Source organism: Stenella coeruleoalba (genome assembly GCF_951394435.1).
Source record: "Stenella coeruleoalba genome assembly, chromosome: 8".
Lineage (NCBI taxonomy): Eukaryota > Metazoa > Chordata > Mammalia > Artiodactyla > Delphinidae > Stenella > Stenella coeruleoalba.
Genome location: NC_137154.1, coordinates 50,250,963 through 50,273,159, shown reverse-complemented (window position 1 = coordinate 50,273,159; position 22,197 = coordinate 50,250,963).

Sequence of the window (22,197 nt, the reverse complement as noted above, 5' to 3'; positions counted from 1 at the left end):
GTTTAAAGCTGGTGTTGTGGGAAATGGCCACAAGGCGGCAGCATTTCTCCATTCGCAAATCTGGTTACTAGGGCAGCAGAGCCTTTCTGGAAGTCCTCTTACTAGGTTGTAAATTAGAATTGAATGTGCCAGGAAAAAGCCCCTGAAGTTTATGTCTCATTACTACTTGTTCGTTGTTTTAATTGTTTTAACCGGGGTAATGATTAGAATACAGTTTGTCCTAGGTGTACACAATCTGGTTCATTCGTACATCATATATATCTATTCATGTACAGATCCTTTTCCCATGTAAAGGATTACAGAGTGTTCTGTAGACCTCCCTTGCTATATGGTCGGGCTTTTTGATATATGTACTTAATCTGTATTTGTATAGGTATGGTAAACCTAATCTTAATTTATCCATTGCCACCACCTTTCCTTTTAGATATGCATAGTTTGTTTTTTAAGTCTGTGTGTGTCTTTCTCTGTGGAAGTGTGTCCATTTTTGTCAGTTGTTAGGTAACACCTATAAGAGATATCATAGGATATATGTCTTTTGCTTTTCAACTTACCTCATGTTCTGTGTTTAACTCTAGGCTCATCTATGGTACCTCAAAGAGCAGTGTTTCATTGTTTTCCATGGCTAATATTCTACTGTGTACATGGACCACTTCTTTATCCATTCATCTGTTGATGGACATTTAGGTTGCTTCCATGTCTTGGCTATTGTGAATAAGGCTGCAGTGCAGCTTTTGCAGCCTCTGTCTTCTGGATGCTGGTCTTCTCAGGTGAGAGGCACAGCGGTGTGCCTGCTGCATCGAATGGTAGCTCAATTTTTACTTTTAAACGCAGCTCCTTTCTGTTCTCATTATTGGCTGTTACCACTTTACATCTCACCAGCAGCTAGAGGGTACACAGTTCTCTAAAACCCCTTCAGAATTTATTATTTGTAGACTTTTTGTTGATGGTCAGTCGACCTGTGTGAGTTGAAACCTTTTTGTAGATTAGACTTGCATGAGTGTAATAATTCCTGAGGTTGAGCTTTTATCCATTTTCCTTTTTTTAAAAAGACAGTGAGTAAAACTTACGTCTTCATATTATCTTCTTGAAAAATGTGCCTGTTTTGAATTTTGTTGACCATTGCCTACCTCAGCACAACTTTTTAGGGCAGGTGTCCTTTACAGACCTGAGTCTTTGTGAATGTTAAGTGACCCTTAGCTGTGGGTTTAAGGCCGCTCTTGCGGGAAAGGGCCACAAGGCGGCAGCATTTCTACATTTCCAACTCTGGGCTTTTGGGCAAGAGAGCATTCCTGGAAATCGTGTTAGTAGGCTTCAAATTAGAGTGGAATGTGCCAGCGCAAACAACCAAGAGCTTATATCTCCTTACTTGTTGTTTGTTTTTTAAAGTTAATTTTTATTAGGTATCAGAGCAAATTTGATTAAAATGTTGTTTCTCCTAGGTGTACAGAATCTGGTTCATTATATCAATGTATCTGTCTATTCATCTTTGGATCCTTTCCCATGTAGGTTATTACAGAGTGTTGTGTAGACATCTCTTGGTATTCCATACGTATTTTGTGATTATATATTTCATATGTGTTAGTACATGTCTGTTAACCCCCATATCGTAATTCATTTATTCCTTATACCTTTCCATTTGGTTAAACATAATTTTATTTTCTTAGTCCATGCTTTTCCTTCTCTTGGAAATAATTTCATGGGTATCAATTTTTAGGTAACACCTAGAAGTGATGTCATAGGACATCTGTCTTGCAGTTTCTTTCTTACCTCACGTCGGGTGATTATCTCTAGGACTTTATAAAGTGGAGCAAACGGCACTGTTTCATTGTTTTCTGTGGCTAATATTCCATTGTGTACATGGACCACTTCCTCTTTGTGCATTTTTCTGTTCATGGACATTTTGGTTTATTCCAAATCTTGGCTATGTTAAATGTTCCTGCACTGCAGGATTGCCTGCCTGTGTTTTTTTCATTCTTGTCTTCTCAGGTGATAGGCGCATCAAAGGACCTACCAGATCACATGGTAGCTCAATTTTTACCATTAAACGCACCTTCATTATGTTCTCACTACTAACAGTTACCAGTTTACATCCCCCCAGCAGCTAGAGGGTACAAAGTTCTCTCAAACCACTTCAGCATTTATTCTTTGTAGACTTTTTGCTGATGGTCAGTCGACTGGTGTGAGTTGAAACCTTTTTGTAGATGAGATTTGCATGAGTCTAATAATTCCTGAGGTTGGGCTTCTATCCATTTTCCTTTTTTTAACAAGAGAGTAAGTCAAACTTACCGCTTCGTACTACCTTCTTGAAAATTTTGCCTTTTTTGAATTTTTTTGGCCATTCCTCACCTCAGGACATTTTTTGAGGGCAGGTGTCCTTTACAGCCCTGAGTTCTTGTGAATGTTAAGTGGCCATTAGTTGTTGGTTTAAAGCCGCTCTTGTGGGAAACCGCCACAAGGCGGCAGCATTTCCACATTTCCAACTCTGGGTTTTTGGGCAACAGAGCCTTCCTGGAAATCGTGTTAGTAGGCTGCAAATTAGAGTGGAATGTGCCAGGGCACACCCCCAAGATCTTATATCTCCTTACCTCTTGTTTGTTTTTTAAATTTAATTTTTATTTATTATCTGAGCAAATTTGATAAAAAATGTGTTTGTTCTAGGTGTACAGAATCTGGTTCATTATATATATGTATCTATCTGTTCATCTTTGGTTCCTTTCCCGTGTAGGTTATTACAGAGTGATGAGCTCCATTTTTAACTTTAAACGCACCGCCATTCGCATCTCACTACTGGCTGTTACCAGTTATCGTCCCAGCAGCAGCTTGAGGGTACACAGTTCTCTAAAACCCTTTCAGCATTCATGTTTTGCAGACTATTTTGCTGACGATCACTCTGACGGTGGTAAGGTGAAAGTTTTTGTAGATTGGATTTGCATGGGTTTATTAGTTCCTGATATTCATCATTATTCCATGCATTTTTTTTAAACAAAAAGAAAAAAAAGACAAAATGTGCGCAAAATATGCCTCTTGACATTGTCTTTTTGAAATGTTGACGTCTTTTGAATTTTCTGGTCGATTTACGACCCCAGGAATTTTTTGAGGCCCGGTGTCCTTTACAGTCCTGCACATATTTTGAATATTATGTGATCATTAGTGCTTGGTTTAAAGCTGCTGTTATGTGAAATAGCCACAAGGCGGCAGCATTTCTCCTTTACCAAATCTGGTTACCAGGGCAACGGAGCCTTAATGGAAGTCCTGTTCTAGGTTGAAAATTAGAATGGAATGTGCCAGGAAAAGCCCCTTAAGATTATGTCTCATTACTTCTTGTTCGTTATTTTAATTTAATTTTTATTTTTTATCACAGCAAATTTGATTACTATGTTTTGTTTGTTCTAGGTGTGCAAGATGTGGTTCTATCTGTTCTTTTTCGGATCCTTTTCCCATGTAGGTTATGACACAATGTTGAGTAGTCTTCTCTTGGTATTCCATAGGTCTTTGGTGATTATATATTTCACATGTGTTTGTATATCTCTGTTAACGCCAATATCATAATGTATCCAATCCTCATACCTTTCCATTTGGGGAACCATAATTTTGTTTAATGAATCTGTGATTGCCTTTCTCTGGGGAAAATCTTCATTGTTATCAATTTTTAGGTAACACCTATAAGTGATATCATATGTTAGGTGTCTTTCACTTTCTCACTTACTACAAGTTGCATGATTACCTCTAGACTCATATACGGGGCTGCAAATGGCATTGTTCCATTTTTTCCCGAGCTAATATTCCATCTCTACATGTAGCAGTTCTTCTTTATCCACCCATCTGTTGATGGACTTTTGGTTGCTTCCATGTCTTGGCTATTGTAATACTGCTGCAGTGCAGATTTGCCTGCCTGTGTCTTTCCAATTCTGTCTTCTTAGGTTATAGGCCCAGGAGTGGGCCTCCTGGATCATATAGTAGCTCAATGTTTACCTTTTAAAGGCACATCCATTCTGTTTCCATTAGTGGCTCTTACCAGTTTACGTCCCACTTCAAATTAAGGGTATGCATTTCTCCACAACCTCTTCAGCATTGATCATTTGTAATTTCTTTCCTGATGGTTATTCTGAATGGTGTGAGCTGATACCTCTATGTGGTTGGATTTGCATGTGTCTCATACTCCCTTGAAATTGAGCTTTCAGGCATGTCCTTTTATTTTTCAAACTGTTATTACAGCTTACATCTTCAAATGGTTTTCTTGAAATATGTGCCACATTTTGAAATATTTTGGCCTTTACCTCCATCAAGACATGATGAGGGCAGGTTTCCTTTACAGCCCTGCAGTACTTGTTCATATGAAGTGGCCATTAGCATAGGGTTTAAAGCTGCGTTTTCAGGTAATGGCCAGAGCGCGGCAGCATTTCATAATTCTATGAAATGTAATTGAACACAAAATATATATATTTTTTCTTTTAAATTTCCATTGTTACTTTTTAAAAGTACAATTATAATTCAGGTTCTTAGTAACAAGTGAAATTTAAAAGACTAAAGGAAAAGATAATATTTTACCACTTGCCATCCTTTCCCATTTACTGAAATGACTAGCATAGTGTGTAGATTTCTCATTTTATCCAGGTGTTCTATACATCTGGAACATCATGTTTCTCACTGTAGAAAAACAGATTTAGCTCTCACACTTTTTATAGGCTACATAACAGTCCATAGAACACAAGTAGCAAGTATTTCAGACTTAGCTTTTTGAGGGACACTCAGGATACTTTCTCTTTTATTTTGTTGTTCTGCTTATTTTTTTTAGCCACAGAAAAATATTTTTTTAAAATACAAAAAAAGAAAACTAAGTTAGGGGTAAGGATTAGGGTTTAGGATACGGGTTAGGTTATGGGTTAGGGTACGGGTTAGGGTAAGGCTTAAGGTAAGAGTTAGGGTTGTGGTTAGGGAACGGGTACAGTTTAGAGTACAGGTTAGGGTACGGCAATGGGTTAGAGTTTGGGTACATGTTAGGGTCCGGATCAGTGTTAGTGTATGGGTTAGGTTTAGAGTACGGGTTAGGGTAAGTGTTAGGGTTAGGGTTACGCTTGGGGAATGGGTATGGTTAAGGTTACAGGCTAGGGTACGAAAACGGGACAGGGTTAGGGTAGGTGTTAGGGTACGGGTTAGTGTTAGTGTACAGGTTAGTATTAGGGTATGGATTAGGTTAAGGGTTAGGGTTAGGGTTAGTGAACGGGTACAGTTTAGGGTAAAGCTTAGGGTACAAAAACGCCTTAGGATTAGGGTACGTGTTATGGTACTGGTTACTGTTAGTGTATGGGTTATGATTAGCATATGGTTTAGGGTAAGGGTTAGGGTTAGGAAACGGGTATGGTTTAGGGTACAGGTTAGGGTATGTCAATGGGTTAGGGTTAGGGTATATGTTAGTGTACGAGTTAGGATTAGGGTACGGGTTAGGGTAAGGTTTAGGGTTATAGTTAGGGTTAGGTTTAGGATTAGAGAAAGTGTACGGTTTAGGGTAAAGGTTAGGGTATGACAACGGGTAAGGTTTAGGGTAGGTGTTAGGGTACAGGTTAGGGTTAGTGTACGGGTGAGGGTTAGAGTTAGGGTTAGGGTACAGGTTAGGATATGGTTATGGGTTAGGGTTAGAGTATGTGTTGAGGTATGGGTTAGGGTTAGGGTATGGGTTAAAGTTAGGGTACAGTTGAGGGAATAGCTATGGTTTACAGTTAGGGTATGGGTGAGGTTATGGGTTACTGTTAGGGTACGAGTTAGGATTAGCGTACGGGTTTATGTTCCATTTGGGGCTAGTGTTAGGCATAGGGTCAGGGTATGTGTTAGGGTTAGGGTACAGCTTAGGGTATGACTACGGGTACAGGTTAGTGTACAGGTTAGGGTACAGGTGAGGTTACGGGTTAGAGTATGGGTTAGGGTTAGTGTATGGGTTAGAGTTACGGTACAGGTAAGGGTTAGGGTACGGGTTAGGGTGAGGGTACCTTTAAGGGTATGGCTACGAGTTCGTTGTATGGTACAGGTTAAGGTACGGGTTAGTGTTAGGATATGGGTCTCTATTAGGGTACAGTTTAGAGTACAGTTTAGAGTTAGGTTTAGGGTTAGTTTTACAGTTAGGGCACGGTTTAGGGTACTGGTTAGGGTACCACAAAGGCTTGGGTTTAGGGTTTGGGTTAGGGTTAGGGTACGGTTTAGGGTTAGGGTACTGGTTACGGTTAGTGTATGAGTTAGGGATAGGGTATGGTATGGGGTTAGGGTACATGTTAGGCTTAGAGTATGGGTAAGGTTTAGGGTACTGTTTAGGGTATGGCTGCGGGTTAGTGTTAGGGTACTGATTAGTGTTAGTATTAGGGTACGGGTTAGGGTATGGGTTAGTGTTAGTGTATGGGTTAGTTTTATGGTATGGGTAAGGGTTAGGGTTAGGGTTAGGGAACGAGTTTGGTTAGGGTTAGGGAATGGGTTTGCTTTAGGGTACAGGTAAGAATACGTAAACATGTCAGAATTAGGGTAGGTGTCAGGTGAACGGATAGTGTTAGGGTATGGGTTAGGGTTAGGGTACAGGTTAGGATTAGAATTAGGGAACATGTATGTTTTAGGGTACAGGTTAGGGTATGTGTTAGGGTAAGTGTTAGTGTAAGGGTTAGAATTAGGGTACGGGTTAGTTTAAGGCTTAGGGTAAGGGTTAGGGTTAGGGTTAGGGAATGGGTATGGTTTAGGGTACAGGTTAAGGTACAACAACATGTTCAGGTTAGGGTAATGTTAGGGTATGGGTCAGTGTTTGTGTACGGGTTAGAGTAAGGCTTAGGGTAAGGGTTAGCATTAGGTTTAGGGAATGGGTATGGTTCAGGTTCGGTTATGACAATGGGTTAGGATTAGGGAACAGGTTAGGTTACGGGTTAGTGTTACTGTAGGGGTTAGGATTAGGGTACGGGTTAGGGAAAGGCTTAGGGTAAGGGTTAGGTTTAGGGATAGTGTTAGGGAATGGTACGGTTTAGAGTACAGGTTAGGGTACGACAACAGTTTAGGGAAAGGGTACGTTTTAGGGTATGGGTTAGTGTTAGTGTACAGGTTAGGATTAGGGTACATGTTAAGGTAAGTCTTAGGGTAAGAGTTAGGGTTAGGGTTAGGTTTAGCTTAAGGGTTAGGTAAAGAGTACGAATTAGGGTAGAGGTTATGGTGTGACAAAGTGTTAGGATTAGGGTAAGTGTTAGGGTATGGGTTAGTGTTAGTGTACGTGTTAGGAATAGGGTACGGGTTAGGGTAAGGCTTAGGGTTAGGGTTAAGTTTAGGGTTAGGGATAGGTAACGGGTATGGTTTAGGGTTAAGTTCAGGGTACAACAACGGGTAAGGGTTAGGGTACGTTAGGGTACGGTTTAGTGTTAGTGTAGTGTACGGGTTAGTGTAAGGCTTCGGGTACGGGTTATGGTTAGGTTTAGGGTTAGGGAATGGGTACAGTGTAGGGTACAGGTCAGGGTATGACAACGGGTAAGGGTTAGGATACGTGTTAGGGTACAGGTTAGTGTTAGTTTATGGGTTAGGGTTAGGGTAAGTCTTCGGGTAAGGGTTACGGTTAGGGTTAGGGTTACGGTTAGGGAACGGGTAAAATTTAGGGTACAGGTTAGGGTACAACAACAGGTAAGGGTTAGGGTATGTGTTAGGTTATGGGTTATTGTTAGTGTACGGGTTAGGATGAGGGTACGGGTTAGGGTCAGGCCTCAGGTAAGCGTTAGGGATAAGGTTAGGGTTAGGGTTAGGGAACGGGTAATGTTTAGGGTACAGGTTAGGGTACGACAATGGTTTAGTGTTAGCGTACGTGTTAGGGTATGTGTTAGTGTTAGTGTACAGGTTAAGATTAAGGTACGGGTTAGGGTAAGGCTTAGGGTAAGGGTTAGGGTAAGGCTTAGGGTTAGGTTTAGGGTTAGGGTTAGAGAACGTGTACGGTTTATGGTACAAGTTAGGGTACGATAACGGGTTAGGGTTATTGTACGTTTTAGGGTACCTGTTAGTGTTAGTGTATGGGTTAGGATTAAAGTACGGGGTAGGGTAAGTCTTAGGGCAAGGGTTAGGGTTAGGGTTAGCGTTAGGGTTAGGGTTAGGGAATGGGTGCGGTTTAGGGTATAGGTTAGTGTATGACAATGGGTTAGGGTTAGGGTACGTGTTAGGGTATGGGTTAGTGCAGTGTACGGGTTAGGATTAGGGTACGGGTTAGGGTAAGGATTAGGGCAAGGCTGAAGATTAGGGTTAGGGTTAGTGTTAGGTTTCGGGTTAGGGAACGGGTACTGTTTAGGGTACAGGTTATAGTACGACAAACGGTTAGGTTTAGGGTACATGTTAAGGTATGGGTTAGTGTTATTGTACGGTTTAGGATTAGGGTACAGGTTAGGGTAAGGCTTAGGGTAAGGGTTAGGTTTAGGGATAGGTTTGGGGTAGGGAACGGGTATGGTTTAGGGTACAGGTTAGGATACGACAATGGGTTAGATTTAGGTTACGTGTTAGGGTACAGGTTAATGTTAGTGTATGTGTTATGATTAGGGTACTGTTTAGGGTAAGGCTTCGGTTAAGGTTTAGGTTTATGTTTAGGGTTAGGTTTAGGGAATGGGTACAATTCAGGGTACAGGTTACGGTTCGCCAATGGGTTAGTGTTAGGGTATGTGTTATTTTATGGGTTAGTGTTAGTGTATGGGTTAGGATTAGGGTAGCGTTTAGTGTAAAGGTTAGGGTAAAGGTTAGGATTACGGATACGGTTAGGGTTAGGGTTAGGGAACGGGTGAATTGCAGTGCCCCTGTGCTCCATATAAAGTGATGGAAATATCAAATGGAAATGCTAGAAACATCTTATTTTACCCGAACCTTATACACTGCTCTATGTTAATTACAGTTTGGCTCACACATCTGTTCATTGAAGTTACAATATTCTCTATTTCTGTTACTGATCCTCCAGAGTGGACCCCAACAAGGGTCCCCCTGTCCAGTGTCATTGGAGCCAACAGATCGAGACTGAGTTTGGTTCAGAAGCAAAGGAAACTTTATATTTTGATCAGAGAATGGAGAGATGAGAGCATGCGCTGCCACGTGGGCTGTGGGCTGGGCTGCTGTGCAGGGATCCCAGCAGCATCAGCGGGAGGGAGGGGGCGGAGCTCTCGAGGGCCGGGTTGGCTGCAGCTCAGGCTCTATGTCGCAGAGTCTGCATGGGGTCCCCGGAGCTGGAGTGTCGACCCAGCCATTCTGCACTAGGAAATCGGGTCTGAAGTGCCGGGTGTGGGACCTCTGCATGCGGAACCCTAGGAGCACGTGAAATTAGACAAAGCACAAAGGAAAAAAAGGTTAGACTTTATTTTATTGCCCAGATTCCATTTTTATCTCCCAGGAATTTTTAATGGGCTTTGCCAGTGACAAACCCCTCCTCTGCCTTTTCTCCCATTCCTCATTCTTGGGGCGCTGTGGGTGCAGACCCCTCTTCTGTAACTGCTTCGTGCTGAATTGGGAGTCCTCATACCCGGGGGGGAGGGGCAGAACTTCTCCCCCCAGCAGCCTCCAGGTGAGGTTGATTGTCCCCAGGCCTCCTGCCTCACTGCTCGTCCGTCTGAGCACCAGCATTGGAAGTGCTATAGATTCTAATGACCTTTAAGGGTCCAGGAAAGAGATATGCAGAGATGCTGGGGGTGCCGGTTTTACCCTGCCCCACATTTTTTTGGCCACCTTAGGCTGACGGTTTCTGCCAGCCTAGATGCTCTGACCTGTAGTCTGTGCTTTCTTCAATTAGGCCCCTGAATTAACATACAAACAGCACCAGGTGTCAGAGCCCTGCCTGCTCAACTCCCAGACAGTCTAGGGCCAGTGGTGATCCAGGACCGTGACGGCCACTGAGACAATGGCCTTTTGAAGTAGCCGGGAGTCCATCCGATCTCATTGGCTTCTGTCACTGCAGTGTCTGTAGGCTTTTCTATGGTGACAGCATGATATATGGTTCCCCCGCCAAGCTTCTTAGCTCCCCTCTGGGTGCAGTACGTCCTGCAAGCAGTAGTCTGCTCTTTTGGGGGACAGTCTTGTTGTTTTCTGAGAGAAACTCCAAGTCAAGTGATGGTCACACGAGTCGTCATGGGGGCCCGTTGCCCCCAGTTGTCTCTCTGGAGGTTGGAGTTGGAGGGCCTCCTCACTCGAGGTCAGTGTGCCCACGGAGCGACCCCTGCAACTGCAGGGCATGGTGGGTGGTTAGGATCACCTCGTGGGGTCCTTTTCCCTTAGGAGGGAGCTGGCCTTGCAGGCTGCTGATTTCCAGGTTTTTAGATACCCTCAGTACCCTAGTCGGATGGGGCAGTGGGCCAAGCCCTTGGTGACCGTAATTTAGCCTACCTGGAGGGCATTCTTGCATTGTTCCATTTCAAGTGGTCCCAGTTTTTGCACTAATAATCCAAGGGCAATTCACCTTCTATGGAGATGTAAAGGTCAAAGGGTTTAGCTAAATTAGGGAGGTCCAGGGTAAGGGTCTGAATTGACTGCTCTTTCCATTCTTGAAAGGCCGCTTCTGGATTCTATTCAAAAGGATCATCATCTTTTCCTTTCAGTGTTTCATATAGAGGCCCAGCTATTAGACTGTATTTAGGGATCCAGATGCAGCAAATCCCGGCCTCCCCAGGAACCCCTAAGCTGTCTTCTAGTTTTAGAAGGGGTAAGGCTGCAAATGGCTTCTTCCCTGTCCTGGGATGGGCTTCTCCGACCTTCTGTGAGAATTAAGCCCAGGCAGGTCACCTTAGTCTGTGATATTTGAGCCTTTTTCTTGGACACCTTCTATCCTTTATTGGCTACGTAGTTCAGAGGCCTCCTTAGTAGGGCAGGCGATCAGAATGTCGTCTGCATATTGAAGGAGGGTTCCCTTTTCCGGAGGTAGAATTTTAGGTCTTTAGCTAACGTTTCCCCAAAGATGGTGTGGGAATTTTTGAACCCTTGGGGCAGAACGGCCCAGCAGTATTGTTTTTATTTTATGTTGAGTCCTGCCACTCACAAGCCAAAATTTCTTGTGACTCTGGGACTAATGGAATACAGGAGAAAGCATCATTGAAGTATAATACAGAATACCATGTCCTGGTGGATGGTAGAATGACCAGCAGGGTGTAGGAATTAGGAACTACTGGATGTATATCCTCAGTGGCTTCACTGACTGTCCTGACATCCTTTACCAGGTCCCCAGTAGCCCACGGGGCTCTCATGGTCAGGTCCCTCCCAGGTTATGGAGGGCACCTGTGCAGCTTCCCAGCAGCCCATGAGGCTCTCGTGGTCAGGCACCTCCCAGGATACAGAGCTCCCCTGGGCAGCTACCCCGGCAGGGCTGGGCACACAGGATCCGTGCACATAGCCCTCATTGCAGAGCACCCCCAGCTCAGCTGTCGCTCAGAGCTGACACAGAGTGCCTCAGAGCAGCACTTGAACTAAGAAACAGACGCTCTGACAGGTCTGTGACCCTGGGCATCCCTCTGTGTGGCCTCCCTCCGCCTGGCCTTCCAGAGACTTCCACTGACACTGGGACACCAGGCCTCCCTCTCCCCCCACCAACCCCCCTCTCCCTGACTCCTGGGTTCCTCTCATTAGGAGAGGGTCTTCTTGAAATTGTCTCCCACTCATGGGCCAGATAAAATGATTAGAAAAGAAGCCAGAGCTGCAGCCCTTTGTCTATCCTGACTCTCAGGAGCCCACACCTGTTCCTTGGACTTGGCAGGTTCAGCAAGGTCCATTTTCTGGAACTGTGAGCCCGTGAGGGGCGAGGATTGGCTGACCTGGGCAGCCTGACCATGTGGGCCAGCCCTCCCCAGGTGTGCCTGGGTTGAGGTCAATATAATCACCGCTCCAGGCAGCAAGAGCCCCCGAAGCTGTGCCTGACGCCATATTCTCTGCCCCGTCAGCAGTGTCAGGGCTGGGCTGGTGGGTGAGAGTGAGGGGCTACTGCTTTGTGGGTGGCCCGGTGTGAGTGGGGCTCTGCTGGATTTTCTGCAGGAGTTGCCAAGCTGCCACCTGCTAAAGAAGAGGATGTGTCACCCATACCTGCCGCTGGAATTTCTCCCCAGGCAGAGGTGAGGAAGGAAAAAAGCAGTGGGGGCTGGGACCGGAGCGGTATCTCAGGCAGGGAAATGGAAAGCTTCCAGAAGACCGCCCGGGGCCGGACAATCCTAGCCGGCATGCTGTCACTGGTGTGGCTGCATGGCCCTTCCTATAGGCTTTCAAGTCCTTGTACCTATTCAGGTGTTTTACCTGGGAAGGGTGGGAACAGTTCAGCAGCAGCTGGCCTGGGGCTCAGCTCACGTTTACTCACAGACGCCTCGGCACGGTCCCCCCTCTTTGCAATGAGGATGCTCTTTGCGGGGGTGCTGCTGGCTGCATGGGAGACAATTTCCCACCTCTGACCAATTTCATAATTGTTTACCACTGGAGCAAGTGCCCTGATAGGGTTTTCCCCTGTATAACTGTGGGTTCTTTTATTTTTTTCTTTTTTGGTTCAAGGTAGAATTTATTCCTCTTTTTTGTATTTATAGATATAAGCATGGAAATAATTCATTCTTATAAATACATGTATGAGAAAGGAATAATTTTTTTCGGTTTTTAAAATTTTTATTTTTTAATTTAATTTTATTTATATTTTTATACAGCAGGTCCTTATTGGTTATCTATTTTATAGATATAGATGTATACATGTCAATCCCAATCTCCAAACACCTACCACAACCACACCCCCATGGCTTTACCCTCTCGGTGTCCATACATTTGTTCTCTACATCTGTGTCTCTATTTCTGCCCTGCAAACCGGTTCATCTGTATCATTTTCTAGGTTCGACATATATGCATTAATATACAATATTGGTTTTTCCCTTTCTGACTTACTTCACTCTGTAGTACACTCTCTAGATCCATCGACGTCTCTACAAATGAGCCAATTTCATTGCTTTTTATGGCTGAGTAATATTCGATTTTATATATGTACCACATCTTTCTCCATTCATCTATCTCTGGGCATTTATGTTGCTTCCATTACCTGGCTATTGTAAATAGTGCTGCAAAGAATATTGTGGTGAATGTGTCTTTTTGATTTATGATATTCTCTAGGTATATATCCAGTAGTGGGATTGCTGGATCGTATGGTAAGTCTAGTTTTAGGTTTTAGGGAACCTCCATACTGTTCTCCATAGTGACTGTATCAATTTACATTACCACCAATAGTGGAAGAGGATTCCTTTTCCCACACCCTCTCCAGCATTTGTTGTTTGTAGATTTCCTGATGATGTCCATTCTAACAGGTGTGAGGTGATACCTCATTGTAGTTTTGATTTGCATTTCTCTAATAATTAGTGAGGTTGGCTTAGGGTAAGGGTTAGGGTTAGGGATAGGGTTACGTTTAGGGAACAGGTACGGTTTAGGGTATAGGTAAGTGTCCAACAATGGGTTAGGGTTAGGGTAGGTGTTAGGGTACGGGTTAGAGTTAGTGTATGGGTTATGATTAGCATACGGGTTAGTGGAAGGCTTCGGGTAAATGTTAGGGTTAGGCTTAGGTTCAGGGTTAGGATTAGGGAACAGGTACAGTTTAGGGTACAGGTTAGGGTACGACAACGGTTTAGGGTTAGCATATGTGTTAGGTTACGGGTTAGTGTTAGTGTATGGTTTGGATTAGGGTACAGGTTAGTGTAAGGCTTCCAATAAGGTTTAGGCTTAGGGTTAGGGAAAGGGTACGGTTTAGGCTGCAGATTAGGGTCCGACAATGGCTTAGAGTTAGCATATGTTTTAAGGTACGGGTTAGTGTTAGTGTATGGTTTAGGATTAGGGTACGAGTTATGGTAAGGCTTTGGTTATGTGTTAGGTTTAGGGTGAGGGTTAGGTTTAGGGAATGGGTATGGTTTAGGATAAAGGTTAGGGTATGACTACGGTTTAGGGTTAGTGAAACTATTAGGGTATGGGTTAGTGTTAGTGTACGGGTTACGATGAGTGTATGGGTTAGGGTAAGGCTTCATGTAAGGGTTAGGGTTAGGTTTAGGGTTAAGGTTAGGGTTAGGGAATGGGTACGGTTTAGTGTACAGGTTAGGGTCTGACAAAGGCTTAGGGTTAGCATACGTGTTAGGGTACGGGTTAGTTTTAGTGTATGGGTTAGGAATAGGGTACGGGTTACGGTAAGGCTTCAGGTAAGGGTGAGGTTTAGGATTAGGGTTAATGTTAGGGAAAGGGTACATTTTAGGTACAGGTTAGGGTACGAAAATGGTTTAGGGTTAGTGTACGTGTTAGAGAACGTGTTAGTGTTAGTGTACGGTTTAGGATTAGGATATGGGTTAGGGTAAGGCCTCGGGAAACTGTTAGGGTTAGGGTTAGGGTTAGCGAACAGGTACAATTTAGGGTACAGGTTAGGAAACGACAACACTTTAGGGTTACTGTATGTTAGCTTTCGGGTTAGTGTTAGTGTACGGGTTAGGATTAGGGTACGGGTTAGGGTAAAGCTTCAGGTAAGGGTTAGAGTTAGGGTTAGGTTTAGGGTACGGGTACGGTTTAGGGTAGAGGTTAGGGTACGACAAAAGTTTAGTGTTACTGTACATGTTAGGGTGCGGGTTAGTGTTAGTGTACATGTTAGGATTAAGGTAGAGGTTAGGGTAAGGCTTCGGGTAAGGGTTAGGATTAGGGTTAGGGAACAGGTACGGTTTAGGGTACATGTTAGGGTATGACAACGGTTTAGGGTTAGCGTATGTGTTAGGGTACGGGTTAGTGTTAGTGTATGCGTTAGAATTAGGGTACGGGTTAGGGTAAGGCTTTGGGTAAGGGTTAGGGTTATAGTTAGGGTTAGGTAACTGGTACGGTTTAGGCTACTGGTTATAGTAAGACAGCATTTTAGGGTTAGCGTACGTGTTAGGGTATGGGTTAGTGTTAGCGTATGGGTTAGTATTAGGGTATGGGATAAGGTAAGGCTCCGGCTAAGGGTTACAGTTAAGGTTAGGTTTAGGGAACAGGTACAGTTTAGAGTACAGGGTAGCGTAACACAACAGTTTAGGTTTAGCGTATGTGTTAGGGTACGGGTAGTGTTAGTGTATGGGTTAGGATGAGGGTACGGGTTAGGGTAAGGCTTTGGGTAAGTTTTACGGTTAGAGTTAGGGTTAGGGAACGGGTATGAGTTAGGGTACAGGTTAAGGTACGACAACAGTTTAAGGTTAGCATATGTGTTAGGTTACGAGTTAGTGTTGGTGTACGGGTTAGGATTAGGGTACGTGTTAGGCTAAGACTTTAGGTAAGTGTTAGGGTTAGGGTTAGAGTTAGGGTTAGGGTTAGGGAACGGGGACGGTTTAGGTTAAATGTTAGGGTACGACAAAATTTTAGGGTTAGCATAAGTGTTAGGGGATGGGTTAGTGTTAGGGTTAGGATTTGGGGACGGGTTAGGGTAAGGCTTCGGGAAAGGGTTAGGGTTAGGGTTTGGGAAAGTGGATGGTTTAGGGTACATTTTAGGTTATGACAATGGTTTAGGGTTAGGGTACGTGTTAGGGTACGCGTTAGTGTTAGTGTATGGGTTAGGATTACGGGACGGGTTAGGGTAAGGCTTCGGGTAAGGTTTAGGGTTAGGGTTAGCGTTAGGGAACGGGGACGGTTTAGGGCACAGTTTAGTGTACGACAATGGTTTATGGTAAGCGTACGTGTTAGGGTAAGGGTTAATGTTAGTGTATGGGTTAGGATTACGGGACGTGTTAGGGTAAGGCTTCGGGTAAGGGTTAGGGTTTGGGTTAGGGTTAGGGTTAAGGAATGGGTACGGTTTAGGGTACAGTTTAGGGTATGACAACAGTTTAGTGTTAGTGTAGGTTTTTGGGTATGGGTCAGTGTTAGTGTATGGGTTACGATTAGGTGACGGGGTAGGGTAAGTCTTCGGGTAAGTTTTAGGGTTACTGTTCAGAAATGGGGACGGTTTAAGGTACAGGATAGTGTACGACAATGGTTTAGAAATAGTGTACGTGTTAGGGTATGGTTTAGTGTTAGTGTATGGATTAGGATTATGGAACGGGTTAGGGTAAGGCTTCGGGTAAGTGTTAGGGTTAGGATAAGGGTTAGGGAACGGGACGGTTTAGGTTAATGTTTAGGGTACGAGAATGGTTTAGGGTTAGCGTACGTGTTAGGGTATGAGTTAGTGTTAGTGTAAGGGTTAGGATTCGGGGACGGATTAGGTTAAGGCTTCGGGTAAGTGTTAGGGTTAGGGTTAGGGAAGGGGGATGGTTTAGGGTACAGGTTAGTGTATGACGAAGGTTTAGGGTCAGCGTACATTTTAGGGTACCAGTTAGTGTTAGTGTACGGGTTCGGATTAGTGGACGGGTTAGGGTAAGGCTTCGGGTTACGGTTAGGGTTAAGGTTAGGGTTAGGGTTCGGGAACGGGGACAGTTTAGGGTACTGGTTATGGTACGACAACGGTTTAGGGTTAGCGTAAGTGTTAGGGTATGGGTTAGTGTTAGTGTACTGGTTAGGGTTAGGGGATGTGTTAGGGGAAGGCTTCGGGTAAGGGTTAGGGAATGGGGATGGTTTAGGGTATAGGTTAGGGTACAACAACGGTTTAGGGTTCACATACATGTTATGGTAGGGGTTAGTGATAGTGTATGGGTTAGGATTAGGGGAAGGGTTAGGGTAAGGCTTCGGGTATGGGTTACCGATATGTTTCGGATTAGGGTTAGGGTTAGGCAACAGGAAGTGTAAAACAACGCTTTAGGTTTAGAGTATGTGTTAGGGTACGGGTTAGTGTTAGTGTACGGGTAAGTATTAGGGGACAGGTTAGAGTAAGGCTTCAGTTTAGGGTTAGAGTTAGGGAACAGGGACGGTTTTTGGTACAGATTAGGATACGACAAAGGTTTAGGTTTAGCGTGCGTGTTAGGATATGGGTTAGTTTTAGTGTACGGGTTAGGATTAGGGGATGGGTTAGTGTTAGGCTTCGGGTAAGGGTTAGGGACAGGATTAGGGTTAGGGTTCAGGAACGCGGAAGGTTTAGGGTACAGGTTAGTGTACTACAACGGTTTAGGGTTAGTTTAAGTATTAGGGTATGGTTTAGTGTTAGCGTATGATTTAGGAGTAGGGGATGGATTAGGATAAACCATCGGTAAGGGTTAGGGTTAGGGATAGGTTTAAGGAAAAGGGATGGCGTAGGGTATAGGTTAGGGTACGACAACGGTTTAGGGTTATCTTACGGGTTTGGAAACGGGTTAGTGTTAGTGTATGGGTTACGATTAGGGGACGGGTTAGGGAAAAGCTTAGGTTAAGGGTTAGTTTTAGGGTTAGGGTTAGGGAATGGGGATGGTTTCATTTTCAGGTTAGGTACGACAGTTTAGGTTTAGCGTACATGTTAGGGTACGGGTTAGTGTTAGTGTACGGTTAAGGATTAGGGGACGGGTTAGGGTAAGGCTTCAGGTAAGGGATAGGCATAGGGAACGGGGACAGTTTAGGGTAGAGGTTAGGGTATGGCATCGGTTTAGGGTTAGCGTACATGTTAGGGTAAGGGTTAGGGTTAGGGGACGGGTTAGTGTAAGGCTTCGGGTATGGCTTAGGGTTAAGGTTTGGGAACGGGGATGGTTTAGGGTACAGGTAAGGGTACGATAATGGTTTAGGGTTAGTGTACATGTTAGGATACAGTGTAGTGTTAGTGTATGGGTTAGGATTAGGGGACTGTTAGGATAAGTCTTCTGGTAAGGGTTAGTGTTAGGGAACAGGGATGGCTTAGAGTACAGCTTACGGTACGACAACACTTTAGAGTTAGCATACGTGTTAGGGTACGAGTTAGTGTTAGTGTACGGGTTAGGTTTAGGGGACGGGTTAGTGTAAGGTAAGTGTTCGGGACAGGGTTAGGGTTATGGATAGGGTTAGGGAACGGGGATGGATTAGGGTACAGGTTGTGGTACGACAACAGTTTAGGGTTAGTGTACGAGCTAGGTCACAGGTTACTGTTAGTGTACGGGTTAGGATAAGGGGATAGGTTATGGTTAGAGTTAGGGTTAGGGAACGGGGATGGTTTAGGGTACAGGTTAGGGAACGACGACGGTATAGGGGTCACGTACGTGTTAGGGTATGGGTTAGTGTTAGTGTACGGGTTAGGATTATGACACGGGTTAGGGTAAGTCTTCAGGTTATGGTTAGGGTTAGCATTGGTGTTAGGGAACAGGGATGGTTTATGGTACAGATTAGTGTACAAGAATGCTTTAGAGGTAGCGTATTCGTTAGGGTAGGGGTTAGTGTTAGTGTATGGGTAATGATTAGGAAAGGGGTTAGAGTAAGGCTTCGGGTAAGGATTAGGGTTAGGGTTAGGGAATGTAGACGGTTTAGGGTACCGGTTAGTGCACAACAACTTTTTAGGGTTTTTGTACGTGTTAGGGTACGGGTTAGTGTTAGTGTACTGGTTAGGATTATGGGATGGTTTAGGGTACAGGTTAGGGTACGACAACAGTTTAGGGTTAGCGTACGTGTTACTGTACCAGTTAGTGTTAGTGTATGGTTTAGGGTTAGGTGACGGGTAAGGGTTAGGCTTCGGGTAAGTGTTAGGGAAAGGGATAGGGTTAGGGTTAGGGGATGGGGACGGCTTAGGGTACAGGTTAGGGTACGACAACAGTTTAGGGTGAGCGTACGTGTTAGGGTATGGCTTAGTGTTAGCATACGAGTTAGGATTACGGGACGGGTTAGGGTAAGGCTTCGGGTAAGGGTTAGGGTTAGGGTTATGGAAAGGGGACAGTTTAGGGCAGAGGTTAGGGCATGACAACGGTTTAGTGTTAGCGTATATGTTAGGATAATGTTTCGGGTTAGGATTAGGCGACAGGTTAGGGTAAGTCTTCGGGTAAGTGTAAGGGTTAGGGTTAGGGAACGGGGCAGTTTATGGTACAGGTTAGAGTACGACAAAGGTTTAGGGTTACGGTACATGTTAGGGTATGGTTTAGTGTTAGTGTATGGGATAGCATTATGAGACGGGTTAGGGTAAGACTTCAGGTAAGGGATAGGTTTAGGTTTAGTGTTAGGTTTAGGGAACAGGGGCGGTTTAGGATAAATTAGAGTTCGACAATGGTTTATGGTTAGTGTACGTGTTAGGGTACGGGTTAGTGTTAGCGTACGGGTTAGGATTAGGGGACGGGTTAAGGTAAGGCTTCAGGTAAGGGTTAGGGTTAGGGGACGGGGACGGTTTAGGGTACAGGTTAGGGTATGACAACGGTTTTGGGTGAGCGTACGTGTTAGGGTATGGGTTAGGATTATGGGATGGTTTAGGGTAAGGCTTCGGGTAAGGGCTTGGGTTAGGGTTAGGGTTAGGGATAGGGTGAGGGGATGGGGACGGTTTAGGGTACAGGTTAGGGTACGACAACGGTTTAGGGTGAGCGTACGTATTAGGGTACGGGTTAGTGTTAGCATACGGGTTAGGATTAGGGGACTGGATAGGGTAAGGCTTCGGGTAAGGGTTAGGGTTAGGCTCAGGGTTAGGGTACGGGGATGGTTTAGGGTACAGGTTAGGATACGACAAATGTTTAGGGTGAACATTCGCGTTAGGGTAGGGGTTAGTGTTAGTCTACGGGTTAGGATTAGGGGATGGGTTAGGGTAAAGCTTCGGGTAAGGTTTAGGGTTAGGGTTAGGGGACGGGGATGGTTTGGGGTACAGGTTAGGGTACGACAACGGTTTATGGTGAGCGTATGTGTTAGGTTATGGGTTAGTGTTAGCATACGGGTTAGGAATAGGGGACGGGTTAGGGTAAGGCTTCAGGTAAGGGTTAGGGTTAGGCTCAGGATTAGGGGACAGAGACGATTTCAGGTACAGGTTAGGGTACGACAAAAGTTTAGGGTGAGCATTCGTGTTAGGGTATGGGTTAGTGTTAGCCTACGGGTTACGATTAGGGAACGGGTTAGGGTAAGGCTTCGGGTCAGGATAAGGGTTAGGGTTAGGTTTAGGGGATGGGTACGGTTTAGGGTACAGGTTAGGGTATGACAATGGTTTAGGGTGAGCGTACTTTAGGGTATGGGTTAGTGTTAGCGTACGGGTTAGGATTAGGGGATCGGTTAGGGTAAGGATTTGGGTAAGGTTTAGGGTTAGGGTTAGGGGACGGGGACGGTTTAGGGTGCAGGTTAGGTTACGACAAAGGTTTAGGTTGACCGTACGTTTTAGGGTAGGGGTAAGTGTTAGTGCACGGGTTAGGCTTACGAGACGGTTAGGATAAGGCTTCGGGTAAGGGTTAGGGTTAGGTTTAGGGGACGTGGACAGGGACGCGGATGGTTTAGGATACAGGTTAGGGTACGACAACAGTTTAGGGTGAGTGTACGTTTTAGCGTATGGGTTAGTGTTAGCATACGGGTTAGTGTTAGCATACGGGTTAGGATTAGGGGACGGGTGAGGGTCAGGCTTCGGGGAAGGGTTAGGCTTAGGGTTCGCGCTAGGGTTAGGGTTAAGGGACGGGGACGGTTTAGAGTCCAGGTGAGGGTACGACAATGCTTTAGGGGGAGCGTACGTGTGAAGGCGCGGGTTAGCGTTAGCGTACGGGTTAGGATTAGGGGATGGGTGAGGGTCAGGCTTCGGGGAAGGGTTAGGGTTAGGGTTCGGGCTAGGGTTAGGGTTAGGGGACGGGGACGGTTTAGGGTCCAGGTGAGGGTACGACAACGCTTTAGGGGGAGCGTACGTGTGAGGGCGCGGGTTAGCGTTAGCGTACGGGTTAGGATTAGGGGACTGGTGAGGGTCAGGCTTCGGGGAAGGGTTAGGGTTAGGGTTCGGGCTAGGGTTAGGGTTACGGGACGGGGACGGTTTAGGGTCCAGGTGAGGGTACGACAACGCTTTAGGGGCAGCATACGTGTGAGGGCACGGGTTAGCGTTAGCGTACGGGTTAGGATTAGGGGACGGGTGAGGGTCAGGCTTCGGGGAAGGGTTAGGGTTAGGGTTTGGGCTAGGGTTAGGGTTAGGGGACGGGGACGGTTTAGGGTCCAGTTGAGGGTACGACAACGCTTTAGGGGCAGCGTACGTGTGAGGGCGTTAGTTAGCGTTAGCGTACGGGTTAGGATTAGGGGACGGGTGAGGGTCAGGCTTCGGGGAAGGGTTAGGGTTAGGGTTCGGGCTAGGGTTAGGGTTAGGGGACGGGGACGGTTTAGGGTCCAGGTGAGGGTACGAAAACACTTTAGGGGGAGCGTACGTGTGAGGGCGTGGGTTAGCGTTAGCGTACGGGTTAGGATTAGGGGACGGGTGAGGGTCAGGCTTCGGGGAAGGGTTAGGGTTAGGGTTAGGGGACGGGGAAGGTTTAGGGTCCAGGGGAGGGTACGACAACGCTTTAGGGGGAGCGTACGTGTGAGGGCGCGGGTTAGCGTTAGCGTACGGGTTAGGATTAGGGGACGGTTGAGGGTCAGGCTTCGGGGAAGGGTTAGGGTTAGGGTTCGGGCTTCGGTTACGGTTAGGGGCGGGGACGCTTTAGGGTCCAGGTGAGGGTACGACAACGCTTTAGGGGGAGCGTACGTGTGAGGGCGTGGGTTAGCGTTAGCGTACGGGTTAGGATTAGGGGACGGGTGAGGGTCAGGATTCAGGTTGGGTTACGGTTAGGGTTCGGGCTAGGGTTAGGGTTAGGGGACGGGGACGGTTTAGGGTCCAGGTGAGGGTACAACAATGCTTTAGGGGGAGCGTACGTGTGAGGGCGCGGGTTAGCGTTAGCGTACGGTTTAGGATTAGGGGACGGGTGAGGGTCAGGCTTCGGGAAAGGGTTAGGGTTAGGGTTTAGGCTAGGGGTAGGGTTAGGGGACGGGGACGGTTTAGGGTCCAGGTGAGGGTACGTCAATGCTTTAAGGGGAGCGTACGTGTGAGGGCGCGGGTTAGCATTAGCGTACGGTTTAGGATTAGGGGACGGGTGAGGGGCAGGCTTCGGGAAAGGGTTAGGGTTAGGGTTTGGGGTAGGGGTAGGGTTAGGGGACGGGGATGGTTTAGGGTCCAGGTGAGGGTACGACAACGCTTTAGGGGGAGCGTACGTGTGAGGGCGCGGGTTAGCGTTAGTGTACGGGTTAGGATTAGGGGACGGGTGAGGGTCAGGCTTCGGGAAAGGGTTAGGGTTAGGGTTCGGGCTTCGGTTAGGGTTAGGGGCGGGGACGCTTTAGGGTCCAGGTGAGGGTACGACAAAGCTTTAGGGGGAGCGTACGTGTGAGGGCGTGGGTTAGCGTTAGCGTACGGGTTAGGATTAGGGGACGGGTGAGGGTCAGGCTTCGGGGAAGGGTTACGGT